This window comes from Lissotriton helveticus, chromosome 10 (assembly GCF_964261635.1).
Source record: "Lissotriton helveticus chromosome 10, aLisHel1.1, whole genome shotgun sequence".
Lineage (NCBI taxonomy): Eukaryota > Metazoa > Chordata > Amphibia > Caudata > Salamandridae > Lissotriton > Lissotriton helveticus.
Genome location: NC_136071.1, coordinates 740,386,082 through 740,408,800, shown reverse-complemented (window position 1 = coordinate 740,408,800; position 22,719 = coordinate 740,386,082).

Sequence of the window (22,719 nt, the reverse complement as noted above, 5' to 3'; positions counted from 1 at the left end):
TTTGTGCTGGTGGTTTGGAAAAGTGTTCTTTAACACAATGATTTGTGCTGTGGCCCAGGAAAGGGCCTGCAGCACACATCTCAGTGTAAAAGAGCACTTTGTCCACATCCATGCACTGTGTGGCATGCACCATGTGGTGCATTGCACTTGGTGCATGGATGTGCGTGGTGGGACTTTATGTACACCCAGGGCCACTTTGCAGTGGTCCATCAGGGGGGATCCCTTTTTGGGTGGCGGTCGGACCGCCATGAAAAGGTTATCGGAAAGGGACATCATAATCCCGATGGCTGCCTCTGCACTGCCACCATTCAAGGGATAAAAGTTTGACTGCTACCCAGATGGAATCGTAGATCCTTTCGGATGTGGTGGTCTTCCCCCCAATGCTTTTGGTCCCACCGCCTGCATCATGATGTGGCAGTCAGACCGAAGGGCTGTCTGTTGGTGGGACCTGGCACATTGCCTTGACAGTGGTTCTGTTTTTCCTTTCATAATAAGTTACCCATTTGAAGTCTTATCTACAATAATAGCGAGTAGATACAATTACTCTTACCATTTCATTAAAACACAATAGGCAAGGTGAACATAACATAGGGATCCAAGTCCTGAAGAAGGTCAAATTACCCTGTTTAGCTTTATGGTTGACTAAAACCTGTTGTTTACCATCTATATAAATGACCTAGGCAAGCATTTACTTGAGGCAGCATGTGACGTACCGCATGTAGGAGAAGCTAAGATTCCTGCTCTCCTATATGCGGACGATGCTGTACTCATTGCACGCACAGGGGTATGTCTCCAAAAATTGTTGGACGCTTTTGGGACTTTTATGGACCGGTTGGACCTGAAGGTCAATGCCTCCAAATCGCACACCATGGTTGTAGGGACACAAGGGAAAAGCGGCAAGAGAGGAATTAAAACCTTCTTTTGCAAAGGAGAGATTGTGTCGGGAGTTCCCGTGTTTTCATACCTGGGCGTACTTTTTGACTGCAGGGGTACCTGGGGCCCACAGATACGTGCAAAAAGCCTAGCGGTTACAAGAACATCTAGGGCCATTCTAAGTTTCGCTAAAAGGCTGGGACATAGACCCATGAAGGCCATCATCAAGGTTTATAACAGTAAATCCCTTCCCGTGGCCTTGTATGGTGCCTCTTTATGGGGTTATGCACGACTAGAAGAAATCCAGGTAGCTGAAAATAGTTTTTTACGCTCTGTCCTGTCCCTCCCCCAATCCTCCCCGGTGTTCTCAATCCATACAGAACTTGGTTTGGACTACATCCAGGACAAACTGAGACTGGCCCCATTAATATACTGGCTTAAGACTTGGTTAAATCCTGAACTTGTGTTAAATCACACGATCATGAGGGATGTGATGAGTTTAGAGTATAGTCACAAGATACCATGGATGGCGTATTTGCACAAATCTTTTACTGAACTAGGTCGTCCAGATTTATTTACCTCCCCTTCGTGTATCACTAAGCAGGATGTGAGTCTTATAAAAAAACAGTTTATGGTTAGGGCATACATGCTGCGTGAAGAAGTCGAATTGTCAAAACCTTCTGTTCGAATGCATTATTTGTCACTTCAGTCACTTGCAATTATCCCCTATTTATGTTTTGTCACTAATCCGTTTCATAGATTCTTGTTAACAAAATTCAGATTTAACACTATTCATTTTTATTTGGGCAATTTTAATACCTGGATGAAACCTGAGTTAGCTCCCCCTTGCACTTGTGACAATTTTTCTGTTCAGGACAGTTTACATTTTGTTATGTTTTGCGATTTCTTTTCCGACCAAAGGAAAAAATACCTGCTACCAGTCTTAAGAGAAGCGGGCTTCTCCCAGGTGAGACCAGCCATGTTATACTTAAAATCACTGGGTAACATCTGTATCACATTCGCCATGGCCAATTTTCTTGTGGCAGCATCCAGAGCCAGAAGGGGCATGAATTTGGAAATTTGATGTTCATAATGTGTTTTTTTATCCAAATTAACTTGCTCGTAAATGAAATTGTTTAATTCTTTCTTAAATTGTAAATAATACTGTTTTTATGTACTTTGTATGATTTTAACAAATCGAATAAAGTTAATTTGACTGACTGACTGACTAAAACATGTAGACTCATGAAGGATTTCGGAATAATTATTATTCATGGGCAACATATAACATGTTTTATCTTATCAGAGGCACCTCTAATAAACTTAGGTTAGGGTGTCCTACTAGTTAATTTACATTTTTCACAGTACATGGCATTCTACCCTGTCTAGCAACAATATGTAAGAGCTCCCAGACATGTCAGAGCCTACCCAAGCCAGGCATGGTTTTGGTTGTTGATGAGACCCATGATGAAGGATGACACAAATTGTGAGTGAAGATTTCAGTTCCAATAAATATTTTCTCTTAATTTCTCAATAGTAGAGACCATGTCACAGCCATTTCTAAGTTTTCTTGCATGGCAATGCCCTTTTGTGTTGCAGGTACAAAAACGTCAGACCAATTAATAAAATAATAATGCAACTAAGAGAATATAGAATGGAATCTTCATAGCAGCTGGATAGGCTTTCATACATATACCTTCTTCTGTCACACAAGGAACATTGCTGTCACAGTGTGTGATCATTTAATCAGTTACTGCAAACACAACAATGATGGACGGAATGTGGATCAATGTCACACATTCACCCCAGTCAAAAGATCTGGGCCCAAATCCATCGTTTTTCCACTCCACACCACCCTGGGTTAGACAATGGCGATATGCAAATCAGCGCTGACCCTGTTGCCCCATGGGAACAGTCCAGTCCGAACTACAAAAGCCATGTCCTTCCCAGAACGGAAACAAGCATCCGAGGACCGGCCCGGTTTCGAGGTAACACCTCTCATCAGCCCGGCTAGCTTGATTCCAGTGGTGTGGAGTGTCTGGGACTCACGTCTGAGCATCCCCAGTACACTTAGAGCGGTAACTGCAAACACAACAATGATGGACAGAATGTGGATCAATGTCACACATTCACCCCAGTCAAAAGATCTGGGCCCAAATCCATCGTTTTTCCACTCCACACCACCCTGGGTTAGACAATGGCGATATGCAAATCAGCGCTGACCCTGTTGCCCCATGGGAACAGTCCAGTCCGAACTACAAAAGCCATGTCCTTCCCAGAACGGAAACAAGCATCCGAGGACCGGCCCGGTTTCGAGGTAACACCTCTCATCAGCCCGGCTAGCTTGATTCCAGTGGTGTGGAGTGTCTGGGACTCACGTCTGAGCATCCCCAGTACACTTAGAGCGGTAACTGCAAACACAACAATGATGGACAGAATGTGGATCAATGTCACACATTCACCCCAGTCAAAAGATCTGGGCCCAAATCCATCGTTTTTCCACTCCACACCACCCTGGGTTAGACAATGGCGATATGCAAATCAGCGCTGACCCTGTTGCCCCATGGGAACAGTCCAGTCCGAACTACAAAAGCCATGTCCTTGCCAGAACGGAAACAAGCATCCGAGGACCAGCCCGGTTTCGAGGTAACACCTCTCATCAGCCCGGCTAGCTTGATTCCAGTGGTGTGGAGTGTCTGGGACTCACGTCTGAGCATCCCCAGTACACTTTGAGCGGTAACTGCAAACACAACAATGATGGACAGAATGTGGATCAATGTCACACATTCACCCCAGTCAAAAGATCTGGGCCCAAATCCATCGTTTTTCCACTCCACACCACCCTGGGTTAGACAATGGCGATATGCAAATCAGCGCTGACCCTGTTGCCCCATGGGAACAGTCCAGTCCGAACTACAAAAGCCATGTCCTTCCCAGAACGGAAACAAGCATCCGAGGACCGGCCCGGTTTTGAGGTAACACCTCTCATCAGCCCGGCTAGCTTGATTCCAGTGGTGTGGAGTGTCTGGGACTCACGTCTGAGCATCCCCAGTACACTTAGAGCGGTAACTGCAAACACAACAATGATGGACAGAATGTGGATCAATGTCACACATTCACCCCAGTCAAAAGATCTGGGCCCAAATCCATCGTTTTTCCACTCCACACCACCCTGGGTTAGACAATGGCGGGGTGAATGCATGACATTGTTCTGCATTCTGTCCATCACCTGTTGTTTTGCATTTGTCACCCCGAGTGGGACGGGTATGCTCAGACGTGAGTCCCGTGCTCTCCATGCCACTGGAATCAAGCTATCCAGGCTGAAGAGGGCTGAAAGCCCGAAACCGGTCCTTGGATGCTTGTTTCCATTCCAGGGAGGACCTGGCTTAGCAGTTCGGGCTGGACTGTTCCCATTGGGCACAGGGTCAAGACTGATTTGCATATAGCTGGGTTCAAACTGGAAAGGCATGGTGAGCAAAAAAACGATGGATTTAGGCCTAGATCTCTGTACTGGGGTGAATGCATGACATTGTTCTGCATTCTGTCCATCACCTGTTGTTTTGCATTTGTCACCCCGAGTGGGACGGGTATGCTCAGACGTGAGTCCCGTGCTCTCTATGCCACTGGAATCAAGCTATCCAGGCTGAAGAGGGCTGAAAGCCCGAAACCGGTCCTTGGATGCTTGTTTCCATTCCAGGGAGGACCTGGCTTAGCAGTTCGGGCTGGACTGTTCCCATTGGGCACAGGGTCAAGACTGATTTGCATATAGCTGGGTTCAAACTGGAAAGGCATGGTGAGCAAAAAAACGATGGATTTAGGCCCAGATCTCTGTACTGGGGTGAATGCATGACATTGTTCTGCATTCTGTCCATCACCTGTTGTTTTGCATTTGTCACCCCGAGTGGGACGGGTATGCTCAGACGTGAGTCCCGTGCTCTCCATGCCACTGGAATCAAGCTATCCAGGCTGAAGAGGGCTGAAAGCCCGAAACCGGTCCTTGGATGCTTGTTTCCATTCCAGGGAGGACCTGGCTTAGCAGTTCGGGCTGGACTGTTCCCATTGGGCACAGGGTCAAGACTGATTTGCATATAGCTGGGTTCAAACTGGAAAGGCATGGTGAGCAAAAAACAATGGATTTAGGCCCAGATCTCTGTACTGGGGTGAATGCATGACATTGTTCTGCATTCTGTCCATCACCTGTTGTTTTGCATTTGTCACCCCGAGTGGGACGGGTATGCTCAGACGTGAGTCCCGTGCTCTCCATGCCACTGGAATCAAGCTATCCAGGCTGAAGAGGGCTGAAAGCCCGAAACCGGTCCTTGGATGCTTGTTTCCATTCCAGGGAGGACCTGGCTTAGCAGTTCGGGCTGGACTGTTCCCATTGGGCACAGGGTCAAGACTGATTTGCATATAGCTGGGTTCAAACTGGAAAGCCATGGTGAGCAAAAAAACGATGGATTTAGGCCCAGATCTCTGTACTGGGGTGAATGCATGACATTGTTCTGCATTCTGTCCATCACATGTTGTTTTGCATTTGTCACCCCGAGTGGGACGGGTATGCTCAGACGTGAGTCCCGTGCTCTCCATGCCACTGGAATCAAGCTATCCAGGCTGAAGAGGGCTGAAAGCCCGGAACCGGTCCTTGGATGCTTGTTTCCATTCCAGGGAGGACCTGGCTTAGCAGTTCGGGCTGGACTGTTCCCATTGGGCACAGGGTCAAGACTGATTTGCATATAGCTGGGTTCAAACTGGAAAGGCATGGTGAGCAAAAAAACGATGGATTTAGGCCCAGATCTCTGTACTGGGGTGAATGCATGACATTGTTCTGCATTCTGTCCATCACCTGTTGTTTTGCATTTGTCACCCCGAGTGGGACGGGTATGCTCAGACGTGAGTACCGTGCTCTCCATGCCACTGGAATCAAGCTATCCAGGCTGAAGAGGGCTGAAAGCCCGAAACCGGTCCTTGGATGCTTGTTTCCATTCCAGGGAGGACCTGGCTTAGCAGTTCGGGCTGGACTGTTCCCATTGGGCACAGGGTCAAGACTGATTTGCATATAGCTGGGTTCAAACTGGAAAGGCATGGTGAGCAAAAAAACGATGGATTTAGGCCCAGATCTCTGTACTGGGGTGAATGCATGACATTGTTCTGCATTCTGTCCATCACCTGTTGTTTTGCATTTGTCACCCCGAGTGGGACGGGTATGCTCAGACGTGAGTCCCGTGCTCTCCATGCCACTGGAATCAAGCTATCCAGGCTGAAGAGGGCTGAAAGCCCGAAACCGGTCCTTGGATGCTTGTTTCCATTCCAGGGAGGACCTGGCTTAGCAGTTCGGGCTGGACTGTTCCCATTGGGCACAGGGTCAAGACTGATTTGCATATAGCTGGGTTCAAACTGGAAAGGCATGGTGAGCAAAAAAACGATGGATTTAGGCCCAGATCTCCGTACTGGGGTGAATGCATGACATTGTTCTGCATTCTGTCCATCACCTGTTGCTTTGCATTTGTCACCCCGAGTGGGACGGGTATGCTCAGACGTGAGTCCCGTGCTCTCCATGCCACTGGAATCAAGCTATCCAGGCTGAAGAGGGCTGAAAGCCCGAAACCGGTCCTTGGATGCTTGTTTCCATTCCAGGGAGGACCTGGCTTAGCAGTTCGGGCTGGACTGTTCCCATTGGGCACAGGGTCAAGACTGATTTGCATACAGCTGGGTTCAAACTGGAAATACATGGTGAGCAAAAAAACGATGGATTTAGGCCCAGATCTCTGTACTGGGGTGAATGCATGACATTGTTCTGCATTCTGTCCATCACCTGTTGTTTTGCATTTGTCACCCCGAGTGGGACGGGTATGCTCAGACGTGAGTCCCGTGCTCTCCATCCCACTGGAATCAAGCTATCCAGGCTGAAGAGGGCTGAAATCCCGAAACCGGTCCTTGGATGCTTGTTTCCATTCCAGGGAGGACCTGGCTTAGCAGTTCGGGCTGGACTGTTCCCATTGGGCACAGGGTCAAGACTGATTTGCATATAGCTGGGTTCAAACTGGAAAGGCATCGTGAGCTAAAACGATGGATTTAGGCCCAGATCTCTGTACTGGGGTGAATGCATGACATTGTTCTGCATTCTGTCCATCACCTGTTGTTTTGCATTTGTCACCCCGAGTGGGACGGGTATGCTCAGACGTGAGTACTGTGCTCTCCATGCCACTGGAATCAAGCTATCCAGGCTGAAGAGGGCTGAAAGCCCGAAACAGGTCCTTGGATGCTTGTTTCCATTCCAGGGAGGACCTGGCTTAGCAGTTCGGGCTGGACTGTTCCCATTGGGCACAGGGTCAAGACTGATTTGCATATAGCTGGGTTCAAACTGGAAAGGCATGGTGAGCAAAAAAACGATGGATTTAGGCCCAGATCTCTGTACTGGGGTGAATGCATGACATTGTTCTGCATTCTGTCCATCACCTGTTGTTTTGCATTTGTCACCCCGAGTGGGACGGGTATGCTCAGACGTGAGTCCCGTGCTCTCCATGCCACTGGAATCAAGCTATCCAGGCTGAAGAGGGCTGAAAGCCCGAAACCGGTCCTTGGATGCTTGTTTCCATTCCAGGGAGGACCTGGCTTAGCAGTTCGGGCTGGACTGTTCCCATTGGGCACAGGGTCAAGACTGATTTGCATATAGCTGGGTTCAAACTGGAAAGGCATGGTGAGCAAAAAAACGATGGATTTAGGCCCAGATCTCTGTACTGGGGTGAATACATGACATTGTTCTGCATTCTGTCCATCACCTGTTGTTTTGCATTTGTCACCCCGAGTGGGACGGGTATGCTCAGACGTGAGTCCCGTGCTCTCCATGCCACTGGAATCAAGCTATCCAGGCTGAAGAGGGCTGAAAGCCCGAAACCGGTCCTTGGATGCTTGTTTCCATTCCAGGGAGGACCTGGCTTAGCAGTTCGGGCTGGACTGTTCCCATTGGGCACAGGGTCAAGACTGATTTGCATATAGCTGGGTTCAAACTGGAAAGGCATGGTGAGCAAAAAAACGATGGATTTAGGCCCAGATCTCTGTACTGGGGTGAATGCATGACATTGTTCTGCATTCTGTCCATCACCTGTTGTTTTGCATTTAATCAGTTATGCAGCTAGACTTTGGAGTTCCAAAATATTTTTCCATCCTTTCATATTGGTGGCATATTGCTTAACTATTTTACGGTAATGTTTGTGAAGAACAGTAAGGGTGTTATTTTGTTTGATGTGCCCCAGTTAACAAATGAATTCTGCTCATGCTTTTAAGCCTCAATTTGGAAACATGTCAAACACATATTAGCAAACATGTCCCTTCACCCACCAATTCCATTCATTCTCCCATCTGTTTTTTCTCTGTTTTAGTATTTTCCAAGTCTGGGTGAAGTTAGTGGCTTAATGTGTCTCTCTGCTGCTTTCCGTTCCTTTCTGTTCACCATTATTGATCCCAGCACAGCGCTAAACTGCATTGTGTAACGCAGCACGAAATCCCTGACAATGCAAGGAAAGTCAGAGTGATGGTTCAGGAACAGGGTACACAGCCCTAGGATTTCACACAAAACCATATAAACTCAAGTCATAGAGAGTAGCGTGACAGGGCATTGCATGGCATGCTAGCACTATATGAAAAGTTGCAACCAATACACAAAAGAAAATAGAATTGTATTTGCAAGATAACTACAGGTATGTCTTAATTTAGAATTGTATGCTCATCCGTGTGAAATGAATGGTACTCACGTACAAAACTCACACAAGTCACCACTTACAAATGTACGAAGAAAAACACCTGTGTAAAAACACAAATAGAAATTAGGGACTATCTAAATGTCAGACTCACATTTAAGTACTGACAAAAACATGTAAAAAACAAACAATTGCTGTAAATATAAAACAGAGCGATTCCTTTATCTGGACATGAGGAAACAAAATTGAATGAGTGAAGACTTACTTTTTAGATGTAAAACAGTGCCTCGTGCATTGCCAGGCAAATGGCAAATATAAAAGGTGGAACAATACACAAACCAGAGAAAACAGAAAATAACATGCGATAAGAGCAAAACACTCCCCTTCGTGGAGTCGAAGCCCACTCTATGTAGATTTTAAAGAACTGATAACAATGCATCTTGCTGACAGTTGTGCTGTCAAGCCAGACCCAAAAATGGGATGGTTTGCCTATGGAACGCACACATGCCAGATATTTGAACGTGGACAAAAAGCGTGATACAGTGTCGACCTTTCAATGCAAAATAGTCTGCTATACTCTGCAATGCAAGCACTCTATTGGATCTGTAAGGATACCCCCAGACAACCAATAATGTGGTGAGAAATATTTCTCAGGTTTGAACCAAAATGTCTTGGGGAAAGGGGCAGATGCTAAAACGATAATGACTGCAGAACTCACAGTAGTATATTTATTTTATTTATATATAAAGTTTTATATAGCGTCGAACATGATCCCAAAGGATATCAGAGCGCTTCACAATTAAGGATGGTCATGTAGGCGTCCAATACAAATCAAAAGAAATAGTTACAGAGGTTACCACAAAGCAGTGCAATAGTTGACGAAACAAAACAAGCGGGAAATGGGAGGGGAAAACAAGATTAGGTCAGGGGATAATCTTTAAGCAAATGAAAAGAGCCAAATTAGGGTAAGAACATGTACATAAGGAATCATTTTACTTCCATTTTGAAGGCAACCTTGGAGGTGATTCTGCGAATTTCATCCGGGAGAGAGTTCTAGATCCGCAGAGCAGAGCCAGAGCCAGAGAGGACTCTTTGACAGGTTGTACTTTTGCAAAATATCTGTGGTTTAAGAAGGCAGGTGTTAGCACTTCTTGAGGGTCTACCACCTCCAGATAGTTCTAGATTTTGGCATAGGTATTTGGGGGTTTTCAGATGGAGAGCCTTGTGAGTCAGGCAGGCAATCTTTAGCTAAATTCTTGAATTGAAGGGCAACCAGTTTAAAGATTTTAGAACTGGAGAAATGTGCTCAGATCTTTTTGTGCCCGTGGTCAATCTAGCCGCCGCATTCAGTACAGCCTTAAGGGGTGCCAAGGTATATTTCGGGAGGCCACATGGTATAGCACTGCCATAGTCTATCCTTGGCAGAACCAGCGCTTGAACCACCAGCATGAATTCAGTGTGTGGGAGGAAAGGTTTGAGATTCCTTAATAGTGTCTTCAGGTAATTTGCACCCTTACTGACATTACTAATGTGGTTCTTCAAATGTAATTGTTTGTCCAGGGTGATTCCGAGCGATTTGGCTGCATCAATAATGACAGGGGGCAGTGGAAGGCAGGGAGATGGTTCAACCAGAAGTCCACCTTAGGGGTATGATTCGAAGGAGAAATGAGCAAAAATTCAGATTGGAAGTGTTGAGTAGGAGGTGGTTCTTAGCCAGTTTTGAGTGTTCATGAGGGTAGTGTTAAGGGAAGTGAGATTGTCAGGGGAGGAGATTTTCTGGTAAAGTTGTTTGTTCTCTGCATATATGTGGAAGAGAATGTTTATTGAGTTTAGTGCTTCTGCAAGAGGTTCCAGGAATAGGTTGAATAGTATGGGGGATAAGACAGACCCTTGAGGTACACCCATAGATACAGGCATGGGCTGGGATTGGGAGTGGTTCACCTTTATTCTTTGAGATCTGTGGTGGAGGAAGGACGAGATCCATTGTAGCACCAGACCGGAGAAGCCCATCCTTTGTTCCAGAACTGATAATAGGTTGTCGTGATTTACAGTGTCAAATGCAGAGGAAAGGTCAAGGAGGCTCAGGAGGCAGAGTTCGTTGTGGTCAAGCAGTTTTAAAATGTCATCAAAAACATGAATGAGAGCAGATTCAGTGTTGGACATATTTTTCAAGGAGTTTGGCCAGAGTAGTGATGTTGGAGATAGGGCGGAAGTTGCAGTAGTCAGAACTATCAGCATTGAGGTTTTTTTAAATAGGGGAAACCTGAGCCGCTTTTAGGCAGTCAGGGATCATACCTTGAGACAGTGAGGCATTGACAATATTTGTCCAGATGGGGGTGATGGCTTCTTTTATATCCTTGAAAACGGTGGGTGGTAGCCGGTCGATAAAGTAAGTGGATGGGTTCATACTCCGAAGAATTTTATTAATGTCTCTTTCACTAAAAGGGGTGAAGGTGTCACAGGAAGCATTATTTTTGGTGCACAGACTAGCTGGTACGGGCTGTTCAAAGGGGGATGGGGGAGTGCAGGCCAATGGAATGGTAACAGGGCCTTTTTTGATTCCAGTTTGATATTGGAGTCTTGATTTCTAAGAGAAAAACGTAGCAAAAGCGTCGCAAGAGGGTGGGCTGTGAACTGGGTCAGAATGAGTGAGAGCGTCACACGATTGTTGTTTAACAATTTCAAAAAGTTTTATGGGACGATTAGAGGCTTGGTTAGGTTGAGATCTCAGGTAGTCTGTTTTAGCGCTCTTAATTTGTATGTTATAGGAGCCTCTTACTGTTCTGAGGACTTTTAGTTGAACCGAGGAAGGATTGGATTTTCAAGATCATTCAGTTGCACTAGGCTGCTTCGTTCGGAGTTTAGGTTGTCATTAAACCATGGTTTGAAAATTTTTGTAAATGCATTTTTTTGTTGGATTGGTGCAACGGAATCCATGAAACTTGAGATGGTAGAGTTGTAAAAGTCAGTAAGTGAGTTAACCTCAGGCTTGACAACTTGGGCAGAAAGGGCAAGTTTACAGTGGGTTGCTAGTTCCGCTGTATTAATATGTCTAAGGTCCCTTTTCCATACCTTAAGCTTCTTTGATTGAGGCTTCCTCACTGACACCACTCGGTTAATGTAGAAGATAATGATGTGATGGTCAGACCAGTCGCAAGGGAAGATGTTATCCAATGAAATTGTATTTCCTTTGGAGATGATAAGATCCACGATTTCTCCTTTATTATGCGTTGGCCTGTCACAATATTGGGTCAATTCGTGATCATCTAAGAAGGATTTCGGGCATGTAACAGCTTTGTCATTGGGATTAGACCAGTGAAGGTTGAAGTCACGGAGGAAGATTTGGGAACAGTGGAATCAGCATTACCAGAGATGATTTCCAGTAATTGTTCTGATGGAGCAAGGATTCGCACGAAAAGCGCCTTGCTTGAATTCATGAACCTCAAATAACATTAATTCATAAATCAATAAATCTGTCTTATTAATTTGCCCCTTTTCCGACACTTTGGGGTGTCCGAGAGAAGCTTGCATATGTGTTTACTAATCCTAATATGCTTGCAAACTAAGATGGATGCTGCTACGCGGGAATTTCTTCTGTGCATGCCCATGTGATGTGACGTACTCGCAGTCTTGGTGGGAAAATGCTTGCACTTGCGCATTAGAGCTAAGATGGCTGCTTTGTGTTCTCACATGCCTGAAGCTTGCAGTGCTGCTTTTTGCTATGCTGTTTGTTCTGCTTAATCACTAAGCTATAGTTTATTATAAAGTAATGGGTATAGAGTACAAGTTCATGGTATACATTGTATTAATTTTTTCTGTGTTCTAAAACTGTTTCTTTTCCATGTTATGGTAGTTTACGAAATGTGGCCGTTGTCCCTTGCTGTACTCCCTCTTTACTTGAAACTGAGTCTGCGCGAGATCTGCGAGTCTCCACAGCATTGACCTTCGAATTATAGCCAGATGGCAGCCCCAGCCAAGATGTGCCTTGGAAAGAACACCCTCATCTAGTCAAAGAAGCTGACTTGTACTAAAGTTTTAACAATGTATATAATGTTAAATTCACTATTGTTATGTGTAAGCACATGTCATGGAAACCCGAAATCCGATGGACGGGTATAAAAATTCTAATAAGGGGCTTGAGAAAGCTCAAATCCTAGGTCGTGTGATGACCTGTCCTTTCTTTTGTCCAATCAAAATTGGGGATTGTCACACTTGCAACATTTGGGGGGGTGGTACACTGAGCTGGAAAACAGTATAACTAGCCTAGTTTAGCTAGTGAAATTGTCCGACTTGTCCGAATAGCTGACCTGTCACTGACCCAACGCACTCAATAGCTGATCGAGAACAGAGGTGCTGCGGAGCACTCTGTCAGACAGACCCACAGACCCAATCGGGTTTTGGGAACCTTAAGTGCTGGCGAAGCACTTTGCTGGGGAATTCGATAACCCAATCAGGGTTTTGACTGATAGCTCCAGAGAGGGTATAGCGCAGGCGTTGCAACTGAACTGCGGGTGCTGGTCTTAACTTTGGTGGTCCGGTTCTGATCCAAATCTGGGTTTCCTGTCCTGGTTCCCATACTGCACCTGCTGGCCTAGTGGCAAACTGCATTCCTTGGGGAGTTTTTCTCCTGTCCTTTCCACTGACCCGTGGCCAGGGTTGGTCTTCACATCATTCTAGGTAACTATAATTCTGTGTGGGTAATAGCCAAAATTATTTGCATCTTTTCTTACTTTCCCTGTATCTGCTAAAATCGTAATTTGCATATGTTCCTTTTCTTACCCTCCCTTTTTATGAATAAAAGATAAAGCCTGATATTCTAACTGTTTATTAGCATGTTCCATTTTCTTTACCCTCCTTTAATCAAATTTCTAAACGTTGTTTATGAAAATACAGATGTTCCTTTTCTTTGCCCTTTCCTTTAGACAAACTGAAGTGATTAGCCTAAATCATTAGCGTGTTCCATTTCTTACCCATCCCTATAGTTACATGGTAAACTCAGTTTCGTCATCACAGTTCACGTTCTTTTCCTTTACCATCCTTTCTGAACCATTAAACTGTGATATTTACTATGTCCCTTATTTTCCCCGTCCCTTAGACATACCATATTAGAGTCTAACTTTGCTGAAAGTTTCTTATTAGCATGTTCCCTGTTCTTACCTTCCTTTAGATTAATGAATGATTGGCATCATTTACCTTTTACATGGTTATACACTTCTTATGATTTTGGTTATTGATAGTTTGTTGGCTGTAAACCTCTTGCTTTCGAACATTGATGATGATTAGGTAAAGGTTTTCAAAACTTCATGAATTTCTGGTTATTTTAAAGAGTGCAAATGTTATAAATGTTATTTTAGACTGCTTATCTTTTCAGCTAGCTCCCTGATCCAATGTGGTCATAGGTACCAGTGGTAAGTATTGGTAAGTTAAGGTTATAGGAAACAGTTAGAATTCAATTACTGGTAGTAGAGTGTAGGTTACCAGATTAAGTAAGTATTATTAAATTATGATTTATGGGCCCAAGTGTGTATTAGTGGCAAAATTACAGTTGGGTGACCTGCGCTCTATCAGTTCAATGAAGGAGAGATTGTTCCCCGGGGATGATAGAAAGTATGTAGTTTTCAAATCAGGATATGGTTACTTAAAATGTTGAGATAGAGGTATTTACTGGAGGGGGCACAGAAGTTTTGGAGTGAGAGACTGAGAGAGTGCTCCGATGAATACAATCTAGACCCCCGCCCAGTTTTTTTGCTCTGTCAGGACAAATTATGTCATGGGAAGGAGGTACTAGGAGGTCAAGGATTGGAGAGGAGGCGGAATTTAACCAAGTTTCAGTAAGGATGATGATATCTATCTCTTGGTATGGAATGCGGTCGAAGATCTCTGAGGCATGTTCATTGGCTGATCTGCAGTTGAGAAGTGTGCATTTGAGTCATCCCTGTAGGAGGGGGGGAGGCATCTGTGTGATGTTCACTTTTTTGAGGTTGTCGTAATTTATACCTCTGAGGTTGAGTGGGGGTTCTCTGTTTGGGTTAGGGTGAATGGTTTGAATTTGACCGAGAGGAGTCTTGTTGGTGATTAAGTTAAGGGAGTAAAAGGAGAATAAATCCTTGATGTCTTTATAAGCAAGATCGGTCTTCGTCCTTCTAGGCCGGGAGTCTGTGTTAGGAAGAGGTAAGGTATTATAAATGTGGTGAGGAGAGGATATTGGACAGGGTGGGCTATCACACTAGAGGGGTCTACAGGCAAATTTCGGAGGGAGAGGAGGGAGCTAATCGTGGGGGAGATGCTCGATTGTCAGAGCTTTCACAGCCTGTAGTTCGGCAGTAAGAAGGTGCTCCTGGAGAGATAGATCATCAAGGCGCGCCACTAGGTCTAATGGTTGGGTGAGGGTTACTGGATATGTAGGGGGATCTGTTAGAGGGGTGAATCCACAAGGTGAGCCTGAAAGATCTAAGGTGGTACTTCTAAGATTAGGGAGTGGGGATTTGTAATTGCGAAGTTGGAATGGTTCTGAAAGCTTGGAAAGAGGGGCTGGGGATAGAGTAAGGACAGGTGGGCTAGTTGCCCGTATGTCGGGGGTGGACATATGAGGGTAGGAAGGGTTTGACTGATCAGGATATGAGGAGGACATATACCAGGACTCAAGCCTGTCGGGTGAGGTGGTTGAAGGGATGAGGGAGGGGGATCGCTTGTCAGGAGTAAGGATGAGAGAGCGTGAGTGGGTCCCTCAGCTCCAAAGTCACCTACTATCGGACAGATGGTTGGCAGAGAGAGTGGTTTCGTTTGATCCCGACCCAGGGAGTACCATTGCCTAGAATCCAGGCTAGCAGTGGGCAAAGTAAAAGGGACGAAGGAAATGGCAACTTCCGTTGGTAAAAAAAGGTAGGGTGTGATGGAGCCTCACAGCTCAAGAGTCATCCTGAGTTAGACTGACAGTCGGCGAGGGGATTGGGCCCATAGGTCCGCCAACCGGATGAGGAGGTGTTCTAGAGGGTTGATAAAATCGGACCGGGGACCTGCAGGCTCTGAGATCAACTAAAGGAGGTGAGGGGTTTAGAGAGAGGGGGGTATTCTCAGCTGTTAACGTGGGAATACTGGTTAGGTCCAGTGAAGGTGTAGTGGATGAGTCGGGCCTGTGGAGTTGGTATTCACTGCTTTTCTGAGTGTGGGGTAAATAGTGGCCATCTTGGCTAGATTGATATTAGAGGCTTGGATTTACGATGATACCATTATTGTAGAGGGTGATACTGATGGTGGCTTTGAGGGTGGGCGAGAGAGAAGTTGTGAGTTTGAGACCATTAGGTGTTTTCTTTGAACCTGTTATTCGAAGATTGGAATAGAACTCAGATCGCCAGCAAGGCAGTTTTCTGGTATAGAAGATGAGGTCATTAACAAGAGAGCCTTTTTTGTACAGAAGTAAGGGTCTGAGATTAATGTTTCAGGTTTAGCTTTTATAATGCGATGTTTGAGTTTTTTTGCCGCATTTTTGGAGAGGTTAGTTGGGTAGTTGATGATGAAGGCATTGGTACCATTGGGGTCAGTGCTTATCTCCATTGTAAGAAAGAGACCTTGTGGTGATGGAAGCTCAGTTATGAGGATAAGGAGGTGATAGTGTCATGGGGTTGAGCCTTGCATTTACACTGTGTTAAGATAGCATGAGCTTATTAGATGTTTAAACGCCATTTTTCCTTTCTGCTGCCTTTGCACATGGCACACAATATTACAAATGTTTAGAGTCTAGAGGACTGTTTTGCTTCACGCGAGAATAATATGTTTTTCTATACTAGCAGCTTGGCTTGGTAAACTTTGTCTGAACAGTGAGTGTCGAGGCCTTCAAGGTTATTTCAACACAGTGGTTGTTGTTCAGTCTGATCAGCGCACGTTCTAGACATAACATATATGCAGCTGTGGCCACTTCTGATTTTGGGGTGTTTAATAATGTACTGCGCAGGCATGCTCGAACACACTTTGGAGAACATTCGCATGCAGAGAGCTGGTGTAAAAAATTATGTGATCCATTTCTACTAGGACCAGAGGTATGGGGCCGCCCTTGTAAATGGAAGAGACCTTCTGTAGATATAATATAACCTAATAGCAAGGGAGCGTGAAATCTAGGTGTAATCTAGCCTATTCCCATTTAGCATTTTAACATGCTTTCTCCATTTGTATTTTATGGAATAGTAACTATGCTGATAATCTTGTTGCTTATAATATGTCTGCTTGTATTAGCTAAGAAACCCCGAATTAGAGCCCTTGATAATAAGTCCTTGTTAACACATGTAGTTTCATGCAGTTAAGATCGCCCGTATGAAGCGGAGGAATTAAAAATCTGTATTACAAAAAGTGGCAGACAAGTGAATTTTAAAGATTCCATTCCACTCTACTCTCAAGGGAACTGCAAAGAAGAGAGTTCTAACTGGAACTGGCTACCTGGTGTTCTATCGAGCAGATCTAATAATAAACTCCCACAACAGCCATCCTTCTAGCAATGAATTAAAAATATTATTATGGAACGCTGCAGGAATAAAGAATAATAAGGAAAAGTTACAATACTTATGTGTACTTAGTGCAAACGTGATTTGTCTACAAGAGACCTGGTGTACAGAGGAATTTCTATGTAAGGATTATTTTACTTTAGATTGTAAGGCAGTTCCATTTAGGAGAGGACAGGCAAAGGGAGGAGTGGCATGCCTGTTGTCAAATAAGATACAATGGAACTATGGTTAATATAAAGATCCTAGTAACCTTTTTCTGGCAATAACGTTGTATAATTCTGATAGTAGTGCAAATGTAAACCATTGACGTTGATAAACGCTTATATTCCTCCTGACGCCTGTCACAATGTACTCTTGAAGAAGGTTTTCTCATATATTAAGAAAGTCAATGAAGTAGAACTTCCCCCTCATATAGTATTGGTAGGGGATCTGAATTGTAAAATCTCTAATTCCACTCTGGACATATTCTGAAATAAGGAAAAAGAAGAATCCCTTCAGATCCCACAAGCACTTTTTCCACAAAATATTTGGACAAATAAGAGGGAAAATACTTCTGGATGAGGTAAGGAAAGTTGATGGCATTGTAGTAAATGGAAGACTACCCTCTGATACACCGGTGAACTCTACTTGTAAATCTAATAGCAGAGAATCTATTCTAGACTATGTGGCAGTTGGAAGTACATCCTTTTTTTATTGAATGATCTCATGGTTTCCAATTCTCTCTATAGTGACCATAAAATATTAACTCTCACTGTAAATTTTGATCTACTTTTGAGTGACCCATGGTCACTAAATGGTGAAGCTGTCTGTTTTGATAAGAATTCTGGGAAATGTTATTGGGATACGAACGCCATTTTGGGTCTGGATAGTATCTTAGAGGCTACTGTAGAGAATCTGTCTAACTGGAATGGATTAGAAATTGCTAGTTTTAATGTTTTTATGATTAAGTTGATTGATATTGCTAAGAAGTCAAATCAAAAAATAAGTACTAAAGTAGCCCCCATATCCTTACACCCGTTTAATCTTGTAATTAACAAATTGATTCGAGAACAGTACTTGCACTACTCCTCTGATAGATATCGAACAATATTACTATTAAAGAGGAGGAGGACTAGGGCAAAGGTTAAGTTAAGAAAAGAGTGGGAAGACAAAATTTGGATTAATTTGAGAGAAGCAGTGTCGAAACGCCAAGTAAGAAAGTATTTGTCTCTCCTTGGGGAGGGATGTGGAGCTAGATCATGTCCTCTCCCAGTCGCCATTGCAGAGCATAAATGGGTTAGCTACATACAGGACCTATATGCGAGTAATGCAACTATAATGGACCACACTGGACTAAACGAAGATCTATCATTATATGGCTCACCATCTGAAAATAATATTGTAATGGCGATTAAGGGGATGCGGTCCTCCGGGGCGACGGGCCCGGATGAGCTTCCAATTACGGTTTTAAAACAAAACAGTCAAATGTGGAGTAAAATCCTCTATCCAGTGTTTAATTACTGCTATATATACAAAACGGTCCTCCCATCGTGGAAGGGGAGTCCCCCTATTCAAGAAGGGAGACCGAGATGTCCCAAAAAACTATCGTCAAATTGCTCAGTTAGACGCAGTGGGTAAAGTTTTTGCTAAATGCCTCTTGATGCAAATAAATGACTGGGTGAATGGGGGTCAAACCTTACCTTTTGAACAATCAGGGTTTAGGTCAAAATTTGGAACTATCGAAAACTTAACGGCTCTACAGGTAATAAACGAAAAATATGTCAAAGTTAGAGGTGGACACAGCGTTTATAGACTTCTCCACAGCATTTGATAAAGTATATCGACCTTTGCTGTGGGGAAAACTGTTGGACCTGGGTATGCCAGCCATCCTCTTGGAGCTAGTCCGTGCCCTCTATACAGATACCTGGTGTAGAGTCTTATTGGGAGGGGAAAGAGGTCTCTCCCAAATAATCCCCACTGTAAATGGCCTACAACAAGGATGTTTATTGGCCCCTCTACTTTTCTCCCTTTATATTTATGACCTTCCCTATGCTCTGTCTCAAAGTGAAGGCATCGCCCCATTATTGGGGGGAAAATCAATTGTTTGTTTACTCTATGCGGACGACATTTTAATACTGGATTTGACGCAGAGGGGATTAAATAGTCGTCTTCAGGTGCTACATGAATATGCAGAGGCCCATTTCTTAAAGATAAATGTAACTAAAAGCAATGTAATGTGTATGCATGGTAGAAAAAAGTTGAAGTATGGAAACTTCGTTTGGTCTGTAGGTGGGCAAAAACTGGAACTTGTAAAATCCTATGTCTTCTTGGGAAAATCGGTGTGTAGTAATTTAAGTGATAAAGCACACATAGAAAATAATATTCATAAAGCAATCACACAGGGGAAAAGTTTGGGTTCCCTCTATAGGTCAACAGGAAAGAGACACTTTGGAATTCTATTGGAGGTATTTTGTGATAAAATTCCTGCCTCTCTGTTGTATGGTATGGAATTACTTGACTTAGGAAAATGGGGTTTCCTAAATACAACAGAAGGCAAAATTTTACGGAGCCTAGCCTCAGTTAACTCTGCTTGTCCCGTTGCCGCTTTAAGGTTGGAATTTGGACTAAGTACCTGGGTACAGGGACTTGCGGGGATAGTACGTTGGGCTATAAGCCTTGTAAAGGGTGAGCTAGGTACAATAGGATCTTTTATCCGGAAAGAATTATTGGGAAGTTTAAATGAGCAATCTTTAATTGTTAAAAATTTCAAAGCTGCGGTAGACTTGCTTCAACTGGATGAAACCGTACTCTTCACCCTATCTCCATATCAATTAAAAGCCACTCTGAAACAGGCTACCTGGAAATTGAGTTTTACTCGGGATAGGGAAGCCTGCATGCTAAAGAGAAGTACAGATCCATCTATTGACTCCTGGGTGATAAACAAAGCACAGGCTTATATTATTTGGAACCTGCCCCATGGAGTGCGCCGTTTTTGGTTATTAATGAGGCAAGGTCTACTCCCTCTAAATAATTTACTATCTAAATGGTATGGTACCTCTCCAGCCTGCAATTTGTGCAATAATCTTGTGCAGGGTCTTATGCATGTATTGTTTATTTGTCCTGCCCTATCATTATGTCGCCGTAAATGGATAAGGCCTATCTGTTTATCTTTATCTATTTTCTCTGCCCTGGCTCTGATAGATTCCATTTATGTACTACTGAATGCAATATTTTGTCATAGAATTTTATAACTTTTTAAAGTGTTTTTTAGACATATATTAAAATATTTATATGGTGGGTATTATAGCTAAAATTGTTTTTATCTGATGTCTTCTATATTTATAGCATTTGTATATCATAGTTGAATGTTTTGAAAATGTAAATTTCCATTTTATGTGGATCTCTTCAGAGTTCCAAGATCATAAATAAATAAATGTGAAACTTGTATTAGCTAAGATACTGTGCCTGTGAACACAGCATTAGAAATAAATATTTCAAACTTGCACGCGTCTTCATGTACTCCCCGTTTTGGACTGATATGAGAGTACAACGAAAGAGTGTTCATGTGTTCCACATTGCCTGAGATATTCTAAGTTCCATGTGCTGGGTTGTCTAATTTTTGGGGGTATGGAAGAACCAATGAGACACTGATTGCTAGTCTGGTAGGGAATTCTGGCTACTAAGGTGAGTTTTGGCACACCCTAATTCACTGAGGTTCCAAGTCTCTATGCACAATCTGTGTATGAGCAGAATCCCTGTTACATGGTGCCATACGATGGGCGTCTTATTACAAGACGCTTGAGTAGTACTTCTATCAGTCCTTAACCCCTTCACTATTGTTTCCGGATAATAATAGTGTCGGACAAACCTACCTATAGTTACATAGGTCTTTTCAAGCTTGAATCTTTTCAAACGGTTTCCTTTTGAATTACTACCCAGTTGTGCTACTACGTTTTACATTGTACCTTTTTGTTCTCTGTGTCACTATGGCTGACATTGTTGTACCGCAGCATAGTTGCATTGCGGTTCGCAATCATTTGCAAGCATACAATGTTGGTTTGAAGGGCATGGCAGTGATTTTGGTCGTAAGTGCTGAGGTTGCTTACCCGTTTGAGATATTGTGACGTTTCCTGCAGTAGAAGCGGCTATGCAGTTTTTTCACACTTACACTCACACAGCCATGCCCAGGGACTACGTCCCTTATAGAACACAGGAAATTCCGATTGCTGCTTGGCAGCACCGTGTTTGGTTTGATGGCGCCCTTCCCCACAGTGTAACGGCTGCTAGATTGGGTCCTTTGTCCATTCCAGGCGTTCCTGGCCGGGTTTTGGCTGGATTCACTACGCATCCTCGTGCGGGGCAGGTCCCCGTTGCTGAGTTACAGACCCTATATGACTCTTCTATTAGTGTTGTTCGGGCCCTAGTTCAATATATTACCCGCAAATTCCAGGGTGGGCCCCTGGTGTTTCGGTCCCTCCAGCTGGACCGAGCGTCCTGTGATGGTCAATGCAGTGATGGGCAAGCGTCCTCAAGATGAGGATGATATGCCTTTTTGGCTTGCCGAGAAATTTGAATGGCTGGAGGCAGTTTTTCCTAATTCGAGTCCCGTAGAAAAACACAGGATTCTTACAATTAGTTTACCCAAGGATTTGAGACCGGAAGCCGGTGACTGTGAGTCATGGGGTAGAATTTTTGCGGCGGTGTTTACGAGGTGCTTCGGCACTCCGTCAATGGCTGTCCTTCCTACGGTCATTAAGCATGTTCAGGACGAACACGGACCTGAGGCTGCGGTTGTATTGGGAATGAGACTCATGGTTTCATTTGATGTAGTTTTCGATCTGGTACTTTCTAATATAAAGGGAGATGAGGTAAACTTTCAAGTGGCTAATGCCTTACGCGATGTCCCCGATGCCGACAAACCCCGACAGTTGCCGAGAATTATTACGGCTGCGTATAAAACCATTGGCCGCAATAGTTTAGGTGTCAAGCCCTTTTCTGCTAAAGATAAGAAGCAAACCCAGGGTGCGAAGTCTGACACAGACGTTCAACCCACAGCTCCAAAGGAAAATTGGAACAGAAATCAAAAATAGGGGAAACAGCAACAGAAACAGGAGTCCCGTCCCCCATCACCAGTGCCTGCGTCTATGAGCACGTTTATGACTTGCGCGACCGCAGTACGATTGAGTCGCCTGATAGATTTCAGGTTCCTGATCACGGCTCTCCTCGTTCTTTACAGGACACATCGGCCTCATTGTCCGGTGGTGGAGGTGGCGGCAGAGGTCAGGGTGGCCAGCAGAGTCGCGACCAACCCCGCCCTAAAGACGGAAAAGGCAAGCAGGACGATTCTTCACAGAAAAGACCCCAGTTTCAGAAAAAGAAAGTTGCAGCTTTAACAACGAGATATGCCACAGATAGTGAGAATGCAGCTTCGGAATTAGACATGGGCGCTGACGTTGTTGGACAGCGCGGCAGAGATTACCTTTGTGCGAGAGGCCCTGCGTCCACTACTGAAGGTGACAGCGACTAACCAATATGTTGTTGTGGAGACAGCTGATACCAGAGTAGCTCCCCCTGATAGACTTTATGAAATAGTCCTTTTAATTGAAGGTGACATACAGCGTACCATAAAAGTGGTATTTTGGGAAAATCTTACAACTACTTATGACATTTTGTTA